This window comes from Grampus griseus, assembly GCF_964374135.1.
Source record: "Grampus griseus genome assembly, chromosome: X".
NCBI lineage: Eukaryota > Metazoa > Chordata > Mammalia > Artiodactyla > Delphinidae > Grampus > Grampus griseus.
The window spans coordinates 54,423,943-54,443,389 of NC_138999.1; positions in this window are offsets into that span (position 1 = coordinate 54,423,943).

The window sequence follows — 19,447 nt, forward strand, 5'->3', positions numbered from 1 at the left end:
AAAACAAACAAACCAATCCAAAAATGGGCAGAAGACCTAAATAGACATTTCTCCAAAGAAGATATACAGACTGCCAACAAACACATGAAAGAATGCTCAACATCATTAATCATTAGGAAATACAAATCAAAACTACAATGAGATATCATGTCATACCTGTCAGAATGGCCATCATCAAAACATCTACAAACAATAAATGCTGGAGAGAATTTGGAGAAAACGAAACACTCTTGCACTGCTGGTGGGAATGTGAATTGGTGCAGCCACTGTGGAGAAGAGTGTGGAGTTTCCTTTAAAAACTACAAATAGAGCAACCAAATGACCCAGCAATCCCACTACTGGGCATATACCCTGAGAAAATCATAATTCATAAGAGTCATAAACCAAAATGTTCATTCAGCTCTATTTACAATAGCCCGGAGATGGAAACAACCTAAGTGTCCCTCATTGGATGAATGGATGAAGAAGATGTGGCACTTATATGCAATGGAATATTACTCAGCCATAAAAAGAAACGAAATTGAGCTATTTGTAATGAGGTGGATATACCTAGAGTCCATCATACAGAGTGAAGTAAGTCAGAAAGAGAAAGACCAATACCGTATGCTAACACATATATATGGAATTTAAGAGGAAAAAGAAACATTATGAAGAGCCTAGGGGTAAGACAGGAATAAAGTCACAGACCTACTAGAGAATGGACTTGAGTATATGGGTAGGGGGAATGGTAAGCTGTGACAAATCAAGAGAGTGGCATGGACATATATACACTACCAAACATAAAATAGATAGCTAGTGGGAAGCAGCTGCATAGCACAGGGAGAATAGCTCGGTGCTTTGTGATCATGTAGAGTAGTGGGATAGGGAGGGTGGGAGGGAGGGGATACAAGAGAGAAGAGATATGGGAACATATGTATATGTATAACTGATTCACTTTGTTATAAATCAGAAAGTAAAACACCATTGTAAAGCAATTATACTCCAATAAAGATGTAAAAAAAAAATGAAAATGGAGAAGCTACAACAGACATGGCAGAAATACAAAGCAGCCTAAAAGATACTACAAGCAACTCTACGCCAATAATATGGACAACCTGGGAGGAAAGGACCAATTCTTAGAAAGGTATAACCTGCCAAGACTGATCCAGGAAGAAATAGAAAGTATAAACAGATGAATCACAAGTAATGAAATTGAAACTATGATTAAAAATTTTCTAACAAACAAAAGTCCAGGAACAGATGGCTTCACAGCTGAATTGTAGCAAACATTTAGAGAAGAGTGAACACACATTCGTCTCAACATCTTCCAAAGAATTGTGGAGGAAGGAACACTCCTAAACTCATACTATGAGGCCACCATCACCCTGATACCAAAACCTGAAAAAAGATATTACAAAAAAAGAAAATTACAGACCAATATCACTGATGAATATAGATGCAAAAATCCTCAACAAAATACTAGCTACCAAAATCCAACAACACATTAAAATGATCATACCCCATGATCAAGTGGGATTTATCCGAAGGATGCAAGGATTCTTCAACATATGCAAATCAATCAATGTGATACACCATATTAACAAATTGAAGGAGAAAAACCGTATGATCATCACAATAGATGCAGAAAAAGCTTTTGACAATATTCAACACCCAGTTATGATAAAAACTCTCCAGAAAGTGGTCAAAGAGGGAACCTACCTCAACATAATAAAGGCCATATACGAAAAAGCCACAGCCAACATCCTTCTCAATGGTAAAAAACTGAAAGCATTTTCTCTAAGATCAGGAACAAGAAAAGGATGTGCACTCTCGCCGCTATTATTCAACATAGTTTTGGAAGTCCTAGCCATGGCAATCAGAGAAGAAAAAGAAATAAAAGGAATACAAATTGGAAAAGAAGAAGTAAAACTGTCACTGTTTGCAGATGACATGATACTATACATAGACTCCTAAAGATGCCACCCGAAAACTAGTAGAGCTAATCAATGAATGTGGTAATGTTACAGCATACAAAATTAATGCACAGAAATCTCTTCATTCCTATATACTAATGATGAAAAATCTGAAAATGAAATTAAGGAAACATTTCCATTTACCATTGCAACAAAAGAAGAAACTATGTAGGAATAAACCTACCAGGGAGACAAAAGACCTGTATGCAGAAAACTGTAAGACACTGATGAAAGAAATTAAAGATGATACCAACACATGGAGAGATATACCATGTTCTTGGATTGGAAGAGTCAATATTGTGAAAATGAGTATACTACCCAAAGCAATCTACAGATTAATTGCAATCCCTATCAAATTACCAGTGACATTTTTTACAGAACTAGAAAAATAATCTTAAAATTTGTATGGGACACAGAAGACCCCGAATAGCCAAAGAAGTCTTGAGGGAAAAAATCGGAGCCAGAGGAAGCAGACTCCCTGACTTCAGACTATACTACAAAGCTACAGTCATCAAGACAATATGGTACTGTCACAAAAACAGAAATATAGATAAATGGAACAAGATAGAAAGCCCAGAGATAAACCCACACACTTATGGTCAGCTAATCTATGACAAAGCAGTCAAGGATATACAATGGAGAAAAGACAGTCTCTTCAATAAGTTGTGCTGGGAAAACTGGACAGCTACATGTAAAAGAATGAAATTAGAACACTCCTTAACACCATACACAAAAATAAGCTCAAAATGGACTAGAGACCTAAATGTAAGACTGGACACTATAAAACTCTTAGAGGAAAACATAGGAAGAACTCTCTTTGACATAAATCACAGCAAGATATTTTTTGATCCACCTCCTAGTGTAATGGACATAAAAGCAAAAATTAAAAAATCAGACCTAATGAAATTTAAAAGCTTTTGCAAAGCATAGGAAACCATAAACAAGATGAGAAGACAACCCTCATAATGGGAGAAAATATTTACAAATGTATCAATGGACAAATGATTAATCTCCAAAGTATATAAACAACTCATGCAGCTCAATATTTAAAAAACAAACATCCGAATCCAAAAATGGGCAGAAAACCTAAATAGACTTTTCTCCAAAGAAGACATGCAGATGGCCAAGAAGCACATGAAAAGCTACTGAACGTCACTAATTATTAGAGAAATGCGAATGAAAACTACAGTGAGGTATCACCTCACACCAATTAGAATGGGAATCATCAGAAATTCTACAAACAACAAATGCTGGAGAGGGTATGGAGAAAAGGGAACCCTCTTGCACTGTTTGTGGGAATATAAATTGATACAGCCACTATGGAGTACAATATTGAGTTTCTGTAAGGAACTAAAAATAGAATTACCATCTGACCCAGCAAACCCACTACTGGGCATATACCCAGAGAAAAGCATAATTCAAAAAGACACATGCACCCCAATGTTCATTTCAGCACTATTTACAATAGCCACGTCATGGAAGCAACCTAAATGCCCAATGAGAGACGAATGGATAAAGAAGGTGTACATATATACAATGGAATATTACTCAGCCATAAAAAGGAATGAAATTGGGTCATTTTTTGAAACGTGGATGGATCTAGAGACTGTCATAGAGAGTGAAGTAAGTCAGAAAGAGAAAAACAAATATTGTAATATAATGCATATATGTGGAACTTAGAAAAATGGTACAGATGAACTGGTTTGCAGGGCAGAAATAGAGACACTGATGTAGAGGAGAAATGTATGGACACCAAGGGGGGAAAGCGGCAGGGGGTGGGGGTGGTGGTGTGATGAATTGGGCGATTGATATTGATATGTATACACTGATGTGCATAAAATTGATGAGTAATAAGAACCTTCTGTATAAAAAAGCAAATAAAGTAAAATTCAAACATTATAAAAAAAGAAAAGAAACTACTGAAATGCTTTTCTATAGCGGTTGTACCATTTTACCTCTCTAACAGCAAAGTAGGAGGCTTCCAGTAACTCCACATTAACACTTGGTATTGTCAAAGTTTTTAATTGTAGCCATTCCCCTGCTTATAGAGTGGTATTCTTCATGATTTCATTTATATTTCCCTGATTATTAATGATGCTGAGTATATTTTCATGAATTTATTGAACATTCATTTACCTTTGTTTTTAAATATATGTTCATGTTTCTCCCTTTTTTAAAAAAAATTAGGGTTGTCTTCTCATTCTTAATTTGTTAGGGTACTAATGTGTGGGTCTAATCCTAAGTTTTCTACTCTGATCTATTGATCTATGTGACTATCCCCCTACCAATACCACACTCTCTTGATTTCTATAGCCAAATAATAAGCCTTGAAATCAGGTAGCATAAATCTCCAACTTTATTCTTTTTTACCAAAATTGCTTTGCTATTCAAGGTCTTTTACATTTCCACATAAATTTTAGAAACAGCTTGTCAAATTCTATAAAATGGCCTGGTGGGATTTGTTTTTTTCTTTCTAGTTATTTTTCCCATTGATCTCTAACTTAATTTTACTCAATGATTTGAAGATTATGAAATTTATTGAGATTTGCTTTATGGCCCAGCATAAGATTATTTTTAAAAATGTTTTATGTACATTTAAAATAATGAATTTTGGATGTAGTGCTTTATATATGTTGTCATATTTTTAAATAATATTATTCAAATATTCTCTATTCTTATTTATCTCTACCTATTAGTTATCATATAACATGAAATGTATATTAAAATCTTTTGCTTGGGGAATAGATTTTTCTGTTTCTCCTTATAGTTATACTAATTTTAAATTTACATGTGTTGGTGCTCTATGTGCATACAAATTTAGAATTGTTTTACCTTCCTGGTTTATTGAATATTTATCTCTAAGTAATGCTTTTTGTCATAATGTTTGCACGCTATAACTTTCCTATCCTTTTACTTTTAATCTTTCTAAATTTGTACCATGTAAGCAACATATATTTAAAAAATCCATTGTGCTAATTCTTAACTTTTGATTGGGACATTTAGTTGAACCAGTCATTAATATATTGAGGTTTGAATATGCCATCTGACTATTTGCTTTCTATTTGCATCACTGCCTGGTGGGATTTTGACTGGGATTGAATTTGATCTATAGATAAATTTGGGGATAATTCCCATCTTAATAATGAACCTTCCTGTCCACGAATATAGTATATCACTCCAAGAACTCAGATTTTGTTTTAATTTATCAACATGTTTTATAGTTTTCAACATGGAGATTTTATATAGTTTGATGTTATTATATATTGTTTTTTAAGTGACATCTCACTGTGGTTTTAATTTTAATTTCCTAGATTACTACGAATAATAACAACCTCTTCATATATTATTGATCAATTATACTTTTGCTCTTTTTTTTTTTTTTTTTTTTGGCCACACCGTTCAGCATGTGGCATCTTTGTTCTCTAGCCAGGGATCAATCCCACACCCCCTGCATTGGAAACATGGAGTCTTAACCATTTGACCACCAGGGAAGTCCCCCCCTCCTTTTTCTTTTACCAACTTAACCACTTTTTTAAAAAAACAAGTTTTATTGGAGTATAGTTGCTTTACAATGTTGTGTTAGTTTCTACTGTACAGCAAAATGAATCAGCTATACATATATATATAACTCCTCTTTTTTGGATTTCCTTCCCATTTAGGTCACCACAGTGCCTTAAGTAGGGTTCAGGGAAGTCCCTTTTACTCAATTTTTACAGAAATATTTTTTAGTCTTTATAGTTTCTGAATACTAATCCTTTTTCATCAGTGGTATGTGGTGCGTATAACTTCTTCCAATTTGTGGTTTGTTCCTTTCACTTTCTTTGGCAGTATTATTTGATTAATAGAAGTTTTTAAGGTCACTATAATAAGATATAAATATCTTTCCTTTATTGTTTATGCCTTTTGAGTCTTGTTTATAAAATTATTCCTTCTCTTTGTATTTTCTCCTAAAATTTTTCAGTTTACTCTTTCATATTTGAGTCTTCAGCTTTCTTGGAATTAACTCATGTATACAGTGCAAAGAAGGGATTCAATTTCATGCATTTTAAAATCTGTATAAAAAATTATTCCAGCATTATTTATTGAATTATCCATATTGTTCCACTGCTCTGTGAAATAACTGTCATTGTATAATAAAATTTTCCTATATTCATGGATTCACAAAAAAAAGAAAAGAAATGATGCTTGCTGTGGGTTTGTCATATCTGACCTTTGTTATGTTGAGGTATGTTCCATCTATGCGCATTTTCTGGACAGATGTTTTTAATAAATTTATTTGTTTATTTATTTATTTGGTTGTTTTGTGTCTTTGTTGCTGTGCACGGGCTTTCTCTAGTTGTGTCGAGCAGGGGTTACTCTTCATTGTGATGTGCGGACTTCTCATTGTGGTGACTTCTCTTATTGTGGAGCACAGGCTCTAGGCATGTGGGCTTCAGTAGTTACAGCACGTGGGCTCAGTAGTTGTGTCTCATGGGCTCTAGAGCACAGGCTCAGTAGATGTGGCACGTGGGATCTTCCTGGACCAGTGTTCTAACCCATGTCCCAGGCATTGACAGGCAGATTCTTAACCACTGTTTCACCAGGCAAGTCCCCTGGCGTGTTTTTATCTTAAATGAGTGATGAATTTTGTCAAAAGCTTCTTCTGCATCTATTGCAATGATCATATGGTTTTTATATTTCAGTTTGTTAATGTGGTGTATCACATTGATTGACTTACATATGTTGAAGAAACCTTGCATCCTTAGGATAAATCCCACTTGATCATGGTGTATGGTACTCTTAATGTGTTGTTGGTTTCAGCTTGGTAGTATTTTGTTGAAGACTTTGTGTCTATGTTCATCAGTGATATAGGCCTGTAAATTTCTTTTTTTGTAATATTTTTGGTTTTGCTTTCAGAGTGATGGTAGCCTCATAGATTGATCTTGGGAGTCTTCCTGTTTCTGCAGTTTTTTGGAAGAGTATCAGCAGATAGCTGTTAACTCTTCTCAAAAATGTTTGACAGAAGCTGTGCATCTATCTGGTCCTGGACTTTTGTTTGTTGGGAGTTTTTAAATCACAGATTCGATCAGTACTTCTTATTGGTCTGCTCATATTTTCTATTTCTTCCTGGTTCAGTCTTTGAAGGTTGTACCTCTCTAAGATTTTGTCCATTTCTTCCAGGTTGTCCATTTTATTGGCATATAGTTGCTTGTAATAATCTTTTATGATCCTTTGTATTTCTGTGGTGTCTGTTGTAACTTCTCCTTTTTCGTTTCTAATTTTATTGATTTGAATCCTCTCCCTTTTTTCTTGATGAGTTTGGCTAAAAGTTTGTCAATTTTTTTATCTTCTCAAAGAACCAGGTTTTAGTTTCATTGATCTTTGCTATCATCTTCTTCATCTCTATTTCAGTTATTTCTATTCTGATCTTTAAGATATCTCTCCTTCTAATAACTTTGGGTGTTGTTGGTTCTTCTTTCTCTAATTGCTTTAGGTGTACAGTTAGTTGTTTTTATTTGAGATTTTTCTTATTTCCTGAGTTAAGATTGTAATGCTATACACTTCCATCTTAAAACTGCTTTCACTGTGTCCCATGGATTTTGGATTGTTGAGTTTTCATTGTCATTTGTCTCTAGGTATTTTTTGATTCCTCTTTGATTTATTCAGTGATCCATTGTTTGTTCGGTAACATATTGTTTAGCCTCCATGTGTTTGTGTTTTGTACAGTTTTCTTTTCCTGTAATTGATTTCTAATCTCATAGCATTGTGGTTGGAAAAGATGCTTGGTATGACTGCAATTTTCTTAAATTTACTGAAGCTTGATTTGTGACCAAAGATTTGAACTCTTCTGGAGAATGTTCAGTGTGTAGTTGAGAAGAAAGTGTATTCTGCTGCTTTCAGATGGAATGTACTGTAAATATTAGTTAAGTCTATCTAGTCTAATGTGTCACTTAAGGCTTGTGTTTCCTTATTAATTGTCTGTCTGGATTATCTGTCCATTGGTGTAAGTGGGCTGTTATTTCTCCCACTATTCTTGTGTTACTGTTGATTTCCCTTTTTATGGCTGTTAATATTTGCCTTACATATTGAGATGCTCCTATGTTGTGTGCATATATATTTACAACTGGTATATCTTCTTCTTGGATTGATCTGCTGGTGATTATGTAGTGTTTTTCCTTGCCTCTTGTAACAGTCTTTTTTAAAAAAAAATCTATTGTGTCTGATACGTGTATTGCTACTCCAGCTTTCTTTTGGTTTCCATTGGCATGGAATATTTTTTCCATCCCCTCAGTTTCAGTGTGTATGTATCCCTAGGTCTGAAGTGAGTCTATTGTAGATAGCATGTATACAGGTTTTATTTTTGTATCCATTCAGCCAGTCTGTGTCTTTTGGTTGGAACATTTAATCCATTTACATTTAAGATAATTATCAATATGTACATTCCTATTATCATTTTCTTAACTGTTTTGGATTTGTTATTGTGGGTCTTTTTTCTTCACTTTCTCTTTTGTTCTCTTGTGGTTTGATGACCATTTTTGGTGTTGTGTTTGGGTTGCTTTTACTTATTTTTGTGTTTATCTTTTGTAGTTTTTAGGTTTCCTGTTCCCTTGAGGTTTTCTTTTTTTTTTTAACATCTTTATTGGGGTACAATTGCTTTACAATGGTGTGTTAGTTTCTGCTTTATAACAAAGTGAATCAGTCATACATAAACATATGTTCCCATATGTCTTCCCTCTTGCGTCTCCCTTCCTCCCACCCTCCCTATCCCACCCCTCCAGGCTGTCACAAAGCACCGAGCCAATATCCCTGTGCCATGCGGCTGCTTCCCACTAGCTATCTACCTTACTACATTTGTTAGTGTGTATATGCCCATGCCTCTCTCTCGCCCTGTCACAGCTCACCCTTCCCCCTCTCCATAACCTCAAGTCCGTTCTCTAGGAGGTCTGCGTCTTTATTCCTGCTTTACCTCTAGGTTCTTCATGATATTTTTTTTCTTAAATTCCATATATATGTGTTAGCATACGGTATTTGTCTTTCTCTTTCTGACTTACTTCACTCTGTATGACAGACTCTAGGTCTATCCACCTCATTACAAATAGCTCAATTTCGTTTCTTTTTATGGCTGAGTAATATTCCATTGTATATATGTGCCACATCTTCTTTATCCATTCATCCGATGATGGGCACTTACGTTGTTTCCATCTCTGGGCTATTGTAAATAGAGCTGCAATGAACATTTTGGTACATGACTCTTTTTGAATTTTGGTTTTCTCAGGGTATATGCCCAGTAGTGGGATTGCTGGGTCATATGGTTGCTCTACTTGTAGTTTTTTAAGGAACCTCCATACTGTTCTCCATAGTGGCTGAAACAATTCACATTCCCACCAGCAGTGCAAGAGTGTTCCCTTTTCTCCACACCCTCTCCAGCATTTATTGTTTCTAGATTTTTTGATGATGGCCATTCTGACTGGTGTGACATGATATCTCATTGTAGTTTTGATTTGCATTTCTCTAATGATTAATGAAGTTGAGCATTCTTTCATGTGTTTGTTGGCAGTCTGTATATCTTCTTTGGAGAAATGCCTATTTAGGTCTTCTGCCCATTTTTGGATTGGGTTGTTTGTTTTCTTGTTATTGAGCTGCATGAGCTGCTTGTAAATTTTGGAGATTAATCCTTTGTCGGTTGCTTCATTTGCAAATATTTTCTCCCATTCTGAGTGTTGTCTTTTGGTCTTGTTTATGGTTTCCTTTGCTGTGCCAAAGCTTTGAAGTTTCATTAGGTCCCATTTGTTTATTTTTGTTTTTATTTCCATTACTCTAGGAGGTGGGTCAGAAAGGATCTTGCTGTGATTTATGTCATAGAGTGTTCTGCCTATGTTTTCCTCTAAGAGTTTGATAGTTTCTGGCCTTACATTTAGGTCTTTAATCCATTTTGAGCTGATTTTTGTGTATGGTGTTAGGGAGTGATCTAATCTCATACTTCTACATGTACCTGTCCAGTTTTCCCAGCACCACTTATTGAAGAGGCTGTCCTTTCTCCACTGTACATTACTGCCACCTTTATCAAAGATAAGGTGTCCATATGTGCTTGGGTTTATCTCTGGGCTTTCTATCCTGTTCCATTGATCTATCTTTCTGTTTTTGTGCCAGTACCATACCATCTTGATAACTGTAGCTTTGTAGTATAGTCTGAAGTCAGGGAGCCTGATTCCTCCAGCTCCTTCTTTCGTTCTCAAGATTGCTTTGGCTATTCGGGGTCTTTTGTGTTTCCATACAAATTGTGAAATTTTTTGTTCTAGTTCTGTGAAAAATGCCAGTGGTAGTTTGATAGGGATTGCATTGAATCTATAGATTGCTTTGGGTAGTAGAGTCATTTTCACAATGTTGATTCTTCCAATCCAAGAACATGGTATATCTCTCCATCTATTTGTATCATCTTTAATTTCTTTCATCAGTGTCTTATAATTTTCTGCATACAGGTCTTTTGTCTCCTTAGGTAGGTTTATTCCTAGATATTTTATTCTTTTTGTTGCAATGGTAAATGGGAGTGTTTTCTTGATTTCACTTTCAGATTTTTCATCATTATTATATAGGAATGCCAGAGATTTCTGTGCATTAATTTTGTATCCTGCCACTTTACCAAATTCATTGATTAGCTCTAGTAGTTTTCTGGTAGCATCTTTAGGGTTCTCTATGTATAAGATCACGTCATCTGCAAACAGTGACAACTTTACTTCTTCTTTTCCGATTTGGATTCCTTTTATTTCCTTTTCTTCTCTGATTGATGTGGCTAAAACTTCCAAAACTATGTTGAATAAGAGTGGTGAGAGTGGGCAACCTTGTCTTGTTCCTGATTTTAGTGGAAATGCTTTCAGTTTTTCACCATTGAGGATGATGTTTGCTGTGGGCTTGTCATATATGGCCTTTATTATGTTGAGGAAAGTTCCCTCTATGCCTACTTTCTGCAGGGTTTTTATCATAAATGGGAGTTGAATTTTCTCGAAAGCTTTCTCTGCATCTATTGAGATGATCATATGGTTTTTCTCCTTCAATTTGTTAATATGGTTTATCACATTGATTGATTTGCGTATATTGAAAAAAACTTGCATTCCTGGAATAAACCTCACTTGACCATGGTGTATGATCCTTTTAATGTGCTGTTGGATTCTGTTTGCTAGTATTTTGTTGAGGATTTTTGCATCTATGTTCATCAGTGATATTGGCCTGTAGTTTTCTTTCTTTGTGACATCCTTGTCTGGTTTTGGTATCAAGGTTATGGTGGCCTCGTAGAAGGAGTTTGGGAATGTTCCTCCATCTGCTATATTTTGGAAGAGTTTGAGAAGAATAGGTGTTAGCTCTTCTCCAAATGTTTGATAGAATTCGCCTGTGAAGCCATCTGGTCCTGGGCTTTTCTTTGTTGGAAGATTTTTAATCACAGTTTCAATTTCAGTGCTTGTGATTGGTCTGTTCATATTTTCTATTTCTTCCTGATTCAGTCTTGGCAGGTTGTGCATTTCTAAGAATTTGTCCATTTCTTCCAGATTGTCCAGTTTATTGGCATACAGTTGCTTGTAGTAATCTCTCATGATCTCTTTTATTTCTGCAGTGTCAGTTGTTACCTCTCCTTTTTCATTTCTAATTCTGTTGATTTGAGTCTTCTCCCTTTTTCTCTTGATGAGTCTGGCTAGTGGTTTATCTATTTTGTTTATCTTCTCAAAGAACCAGCTTTTAGTTTTATTGATCTTTGCTATTGTTTCCTTCATTTCTTTTTCATTTATTTCTGATCTGATTTTTATGATTTCTTTCCTTTAGCTAGCTTTGGGGTTTTTTTGTTCTTCTTTCTCTAATTGCTTGAGGTGCAATGTTAGGTTGTTTATTCGAGATGTTTCCTGCTTCTTAAGGTGGGCTTGTATTGCTATAAACTTCCCCCTTAGAACTGCTTTTGCTGCATCCGACAGGTTTTGGGTCGTTGTGTCTCCATTGTCATTTGTTTCTAGGTATTTTTTGATTTCCTCTTTGATTTCTTCAGTGATCACTTCATTATTAAGTAGTGTATTGTTTAGCCTCCATGTGTTTGTATTTTTTACAGCTCTTTTCCTGTAATTGATATCTAGTCTCATGGCATTGTGGTCAGAAAAGATACTTGATACTTTTTCAGTTTTCTTAAATTTACCAAGGCTTGATTTGTGACCTAAGATATGATCTATCCTGGAGAATGTTCCATGAGCACTTGAGAAAAATGTGTATTCTGTTGTTTTTAGATGGAGTGTCTTATAAATATCAATTAAGTCCATCTTGTTTAATGTATCATTTAAAGCTTGTGTTTCCTTATTTATTTTCATTTTGGATGATCTGTCCATGGGTGAAAGTGGGGTGTTAAAGTCCCCTACTATGAATGTGTTACTGTCGATTTCCCCTTTTATGGCTGTTAGTATTTGCCTTATGTATTGAGGTGCTCCTATGTTGGGTGCATAAATATTTACAATTGTTATATCTTCTTCTTGGATCGATTCCTTGATCATTATGTAGTGTCCTTCTTTGTCTCTTTTAATAGTCCTTATTTTAAAGTCTATTTTGTCTGATATGAGAATTGCTACTCCAGCTTTCTTGTGGTTTCCATTTGCATGGAATATCTTTTTCCATCCCCTTACTTTCAGTCTGTATGTGTCTCTAGGTCTGAAGTGGGTCTCTTGTTGACAGCATATATAAGGGTCTTGTTTTTGTATCCATTCAGCTAATCTGTGTCTTTTGGTGGGAGCATTTAGTCCATTAACATTTAAGGTAATTATCGATATGTATGTTCCTATTCCCATTTTCTAAATTGTTTTGGGTTCGTTTTTATAGGTCTTTTCCTTCTCTTGTGTTTCTTGCCTAGAGAAGATCCCTTAGCATTTGTTGTAAAGCTGGTTTCGTGGTGCTGTACTCTCTCAGCTTTTGCTTGTCTGTAAAGGTTTTAATTTCTCCATCAAATCTGAATGAGATCCTTGCTGGGTAGAGTAGTCTTGGCTGCAGGTTTTTCTCCTTCATCAGTTTCAGTATGTCCTGCCACTCCCTTCTGGCTTGTAGGGTTTCTGCTGAGAGATCAGCTGTTAACCTTATGGGGATTCCCCTATGTGTTATTTGTTGTTTTTCCCTTGCTGCTTTTAATATGCTTTCTTTGTATTTAATTTTTGACAGTTTGATTAATATGTGTCTTGGCGTATTTCTCCTTGTATTTATCCTGTATGGGACTCTCTGTGCTTTCTGGACTTGATTAACTATTTCCTTTCCCATATTAGGGAAGTTTTCAACTATAATCTCTTCAAATATTTTCTCAGTCCCTTTCTTTTTCTCTTCTTCTTCTGGAACCCCTATAATTCGAATGTTGGTGCGTTTAATGTTGTCCCAGAGGTCTCTCAGACTGTCCTCAGTTCTTCTCGTTCTTTTTTCTTTATTCTGCTCTGCAGTAGTTATTTCCACTATTTTATCTTCCAGGTCACTTATCCGTTCTTCTGCCTCAGTTAATCTGCTATTGATCCCATCTAGAGTACTTTTAATTTCATTTATTGTGTTGTTCATCGTTGCTTGTTTCATCTTTACTTCTTCTAGGTCCTTGTTAACTGATTCTTGCATTTTGTCCATTCTATTGTCCATTCTATCTCCAAGATTTCGGATCAACCTTACTATCATTATTCTGAATTCTTTTTCAGGTAGACTGCCTCTTTCCTCTTCATTTGTTAGGTCTGGCGCATTTTTATCTTGCTTCTTTATCTGCTGTGTGTTTTTCTGTCTTCTCATTTTGCTTATCTTACTGTGTTTGGGGTCTCCTTTTTGCAGGCTGCAGGTTCGTGGTTCCTCCTGTTTTTGATGTCTGTCTCCAGTGGCTAAGGTTGGTTCAGTGGGTTGTGTAGGCTTCCTGGTGGAGGGGACTAGTGCCTGTTTGTGGTGGATGAGGCTGGATCTTGTCTCTCTAGTGGGCAGGTTCACGTCTGGTGGTGTGTTCTGGGGTGTCTGTGGCCTTATTATGATTTTAGGCAGCCTCTCTGCTAATGGGTGGGGTTGTGTTCCTGTTTTGCTAGTTGTTTGGCATATGTTGTCCAGCACTGTGACTTGCTGGTCGTTCAGTGAAGCTGGATGGTGGTGTTAAGATGGAGGTCTCTGGGAGATTTTCGCTGTTTGATATTATGTGGAGCTGGGAGGTCTCTTGTTGACCAGTGTCCTGAAGTTGGCTCTCCTACCTCAGAGGCAGAGCCCTGCCTCCTGCCTGGAGCACCAAGAGCTTTTCATCCACACGGCTCAGGATAAAAGGGAGAAAAAGTAGAGGGAATTAGTAGAAGTATGAAGAAAGAAGAAGGAAAGGAGGGTAGGAAGGAAGAAAGAAAGAAAGAAGCAAAGAAGGAAAGAAGGCAAGAAGGAAAGAAAGGAGGGAGGGAGGGAGGGAGGAAGGAAGGAAGGAGGGAAAGAAGGAAAAAAGACAGAAAGAAAGAAGATACAGTAAAAATAAAATAAAGTATAATAAAGTTATTGAATTAAAAAATTCTTATTTAGAATAAAAAAGGGGGCGGATAGAACCTTAGGACAAATGTTGGAAGCAAAGCTATACAGACAAAATCTTACACAGAAGCATACACATACACCCTCACTAAAAGAGGTAAAGGGGGGAAAAATCATAAATCTTGCTGTCAGAGACCACCTCCTCAATTTGGGATGATTCGTTGTCTAAAGGAGGGAAGGAAGGAAGGAAAGAAAGAAAGAAAGACAGACAGAAAGAAAGAACAAAGGTAAAGTATAATAACGTTATTAAAATTAATTATTAAGAAAAAAAAATTTTTTTAAAAACCATGGACGGATAGAACCCTAGGACAAATGGTGGAAACAAGACTATACAGACAAGATCTCACACAGAAGCATACACATACACATTCACAAAAAGAGGAAAAGGGAAAAAATCATAGATCTTGCTCCTAAAGTCCACTTCCTTAATTTGGGATGATTGGTTGTCTATTCAGGTATTCCACAGATGCAGGGTATATCAAGTTGATTGTGGAGCTTTAATCCGCTGCTTCTGAGGCTGCTGGGAGAGATTTCCCTTTCTCTTCTTTGTTCTCACAGCTCCCAGGGCTCAGCTTTGGATTTGGCCCTGCCACTGCGTGTAGGTCGCTGGAGGGCGTCTGTTTTTTGCTCAGACAGGATGGGGTTAAAAGAGCCGCTGATTCGGGGGCTCTGGCGCACTCAGGCCGGCGGGGAAGGAGGGGCACGGAGTGCGGGGTGGGCCTGCGGTGGCAAAGGCCGGCGTGACTTTGCACCAGCCTGAGGCATGCTGTGCGTTCTCCCGGGGAAGTTGTCCCTGGATCCCGGGAACCTGGCAGTGGCGGGCTGCACAGGCTCCGCGGAAGAGGGGTGTGGAGAGTGACCTGTGCTCGCACACAGGCCCCTTGGTGGCGGCAGCAGCAGCCTTAACGTCTCCTGCCCGCCTCTGGGGTCCGTGCTTTTAGCCGCGGCTTGCGCCCGTCTTTGGATTCCGCGCTTTCAGCCACGGCTCGCGCCCGTCTCTGGATTCCGCGCTTTCAGCCGCGGCTCGCGCCCGTCTCTGGGGTCCGCGCTTTCAGCCGCAGCTCGCGCCCGTCTCTGGGGTCCGCGCTTTCAGCCGCGGCTCGCGCCCATCTCTGGAGTTCCTTTAAGCAGCGTTCTTAAACCCCTCGCCTCACGCCCCAGGAAACAAAAAGGGAAGGAAAAGTCTCCTGCCTCTTCGGCAGGTGCAGACTTTTCCCCGGACTCCCTCCCGGCTAGCCGTGGTGCACCAACGCCTTCAGGCTATGTTCAAGCCTCCAACCCCAGTCCTCTCCCTGTGCTCCATCCGAAACTGAAACCCGAGCCTCAGAGCCTCAGCTCGCAGCCCCACCCACCCCGGCGGGTGAGCAGACAAGCCTCTCGGGCTGGTGAGTGCCGGTCGGCACTGATCCTCTGTGCGGGAATCTCCCCACTTTGCCCTCCGGACCCATTGCTGTGCACTCCTCCGCGGCTTCGAAGCTCCCCCCTCCGCCTCCCACAGTCTCCGCCCGCGAAGGGGCTTCCTAGTGTGTGGAAACTTTTCCTCCTTCACAGCTCCCTCCCACTGGTGCAGGTGCTGTTCCTATTCTTTTGTCTCTGTTTTTTCTTTTTTTTCTTTTGCCCTACCCAGGTACGTGGGGAGTTTCTTGCCTTTTGGGAGGTCTGAGGTCTTCTGCCAGCCTTCCGTAGGTGTTCTGTAGGAGTTGTTCCACGTGTAGATGTATTTCTGGTGTATCTATGGGGAGGAAGGTGATCTCCGCGTCTTACTCTTCCGCCATCTTCCGCCTTCTCCTCTGTTGAGGTTTTGATGTAGCAGTCTCTCTCTCTCTCTCTCTCTCTCTACACACACACACACACACACACACACACACACACACACACACATATATAGTTGTTTTATGTTGCTTCTCTCTTAATTTCAGATGCAGTTCCCATTTTCTGCATTTGTACTCTTCTCATGGTTTCCAGTTTTGATATCATATTTGTGTGTGTATGATTTCCTCCTTTTACTGTATATTTGCCTTTACCAATGAGCTTTCCCATTTGTGATTTTCTTGGTTTTAATTGTGACCTCTTTTTTTTTTCCCTGCCTAGAGTAGCTCCTTTAGTATTTTTTGTAAAGCTGGTTTGGTGGTGCTGAATTCTCTTAGCTTTTTCTTCTCTCTAAAGATTTTTATTTCTCCATCAAATCTGAACGAGATCCTTGCTGGGTAAAGTATGCTTTTCTGTAGGTTTTTTTCTTTCATCACTTTAAATATATTGTGTCACTCCTTTATAGCCTGCATATTTTCTGCTGAAAGATCAGGTGATAACCTAATGGGGATTCCCTTGTATGCTACTTTTTCTTTTGTTGCTTTTAATATTTTTTCTTCGTATTTAATTTTTGTTAGTTTGATTAATATGTGCCTCAGTGTGTTCCTCCTTGGGTTTATCCTGTATGGGACTCTGCACTTCCTGGACTTGAATGAATATTTCCTTTCCCATGTTAGGGAATTTTTTGACTATAATAAATTCAAATATTTTCTCCTCCCTTTCTCTTTCTCTTCTTCTGGGACCCCTATGATTTGAATGTTAGTGCATTTAATCTTGTCCCAGAGGTCTCTGATAGTGTCCTCATTTGTTTCCATTTTTTTTTTGTTTTGTGTCAGTGATTTTGACCATTCTATCTTCCAGCTCACTTATCCGTTCTTCTGTCTCAGCTTATTCCTCTATTGATCCTTCTAGTGTATTTTTCATTTCAGTTATCGTATTGTTCATCATTGTTTGTTTGTTTTGTAGTTCTTCTAGGTCCTTGTTAAACATTTCTTTTATCTTCTTCATCCATGTCTCCGTCTCTTTCCAAGATCTTGGATCATCTTTACTATCATTACTCTGAATTATTTTTTCAGGCAGTTTGCCTATCTCCCCTTCATTTTGTTGTTCTTACAGGTTTTTATCTTGCTCCTTCATCTGCAAAATATTTCTCTGTCGTCTCATTTTGTCTAACTTACTGTTTTTGTGATATCCTTTTTGCAGGCTGAAGGATCATAGTTCTTATAGCTTCTGGTGTCTGCCCCCTGGTAGGTGAGTTTGGTCAGGATCTTGTGCAGGCTTCCTGGTAGGAGGGACTGGTGCATGTCCTCTGGTGGTTGGAGCTGGTTCTTGTCCCTCTGTTGGGCAGGGGTTTCTCAAGTAGTGTTTTTTGGTGTGTCTGTGAACTTAGTACTACTTTAGGCAGCCTGTCTGCTGAAGGGTGGGGCTGTGTTTCTGTCTTTCTGGTCATTTGGACAGAGGCATTCCAACACTGGATCCTGCAATCTGTTGGATGGGGCCAGGTCTTGGTGCCAAGGTCATGACCTCTGGGAGAGCTCACAGCAATTAATATTCTTGAGGGCTGGGAATTCCCTGGGATTCCAGGGGACAGGATTCAGCACTCACACCATGGGGGTGTGGTTCTACACCTGGTCAGGAACGAAGATCCCACAAGCTGCACAGTGCAGCCAAAAGAAAACAAACAAAAAACACCAAAAAAGAAAACAAATAATAAAAATGAAACAGGCAATAAAAGACAAAATGAAACAACAACAAAAATCAATGAACAAATGCAAAAAGAAACCTAAAAAACAAAAATTTAAATAAAATAAAGAAATAAAAAATAAATTAAAAAATAAACAACCACAACAATAACAAAATTCCCTGGGGACTCTGCTACCAGCATCCTTGCCCCCACACTGTGCTACAGCCACCTCCTGCCTACCCAGGAGACCCTCTATGACCTCTAGGTAGGTCTAGCCCAAGTTCCTTGGAAGTACTTGTTTGTGCTGTGTCCCAGGGTGTGTGAGACCTTGTGTGCACCCTCCAAGATTGGAGTCTGTTTCTCCTAGCCCTGTGGGCTCTTACAGTCAAAACCCACTGGCCTTCTGGACTAAATGTTCTGGGGGTTCTTCCTCCCAAGGCCAGACCCTCAGACTGTCTTGGAGGGACATTTTAATGTGGGAACGTCCCTGTGTAGCCTGCATGGGTCTATTTTTTTGTTTGTTTTTTGTGCAAGGGCTGTTGAAATATGGATGTCTGCCACCTCTTTCCTCAGTGTATGCTGGCTATTATCACCCTGATAGGTGGTTTGACTGGTGTTGTGGTGACCAGAAAATACCTAGATATTGAGTGGTGACTCTGTTTTGCTGTGTGGTTGTCACTGCCCTGTCAGGGGTGGAGTCTGCTCTCTAGTTGATGGAGTAGAGCCTCCTATTTTAGTTTCTTTGCTATGTTCCTGATCTGTGGTGCAAGGGATGTGGGATTGGAGCACACCCACTGGGAGAGAAGCCACTGAGTATTCCTCCTCTGAAGCTCTGCACCTGTCAGTGTGTTCTTTTGTGTCACCTTTCACCTGTTGTGCAAGCTCACAAATTACTCTGTTGTTGGCACGGCTCTCAGCCCCACCTTAACCATTGGTATGACGGCATTGGCCCTGGTTTCTCTCAGGCATTATTTTCACCAGGCTACCAGCATAGATCCTCTAAGGTCAGGCCCCAGGATTTCAGTAATCATGGATCTGGACCCATGGTGGGTGCCATAGGAGCAGCTTCTACTCTGGCCTGGATCAACCCCCACTTGTGTGTCCCCACAAAGTCTACAGCTGCTAAAGCTAGACCTGTCTTGGCTGTGGGAGCACTTCTTGTCCATTCATATGTTCTGTAGGTGCTGAGTTTACAAAGCAGGTCACGGGGGTGTCAATTCATGATTTGCACATCTACGAGGATAGATTTCAGCTTTTCTTCTTTAGATCCCCTGGGAATCAGCTGTGCTTTCTTCCCCACCTCTGCATGTGGGCCACGCACAAGGTTCTGCTCTCCAGGCTGCCCCAGAGCACATGAGTCCACCCTGGTAAGGAGGGGGCAGGGAGGCAGCAGCAGAGAGGTTTGCAGGAACCCCAGTGGAAATGGAGCATGTGGGGTAGCTGGCAGCCATGTATGCAAGACAGCTGGCCCTGGGTGGTTATGCAGCAC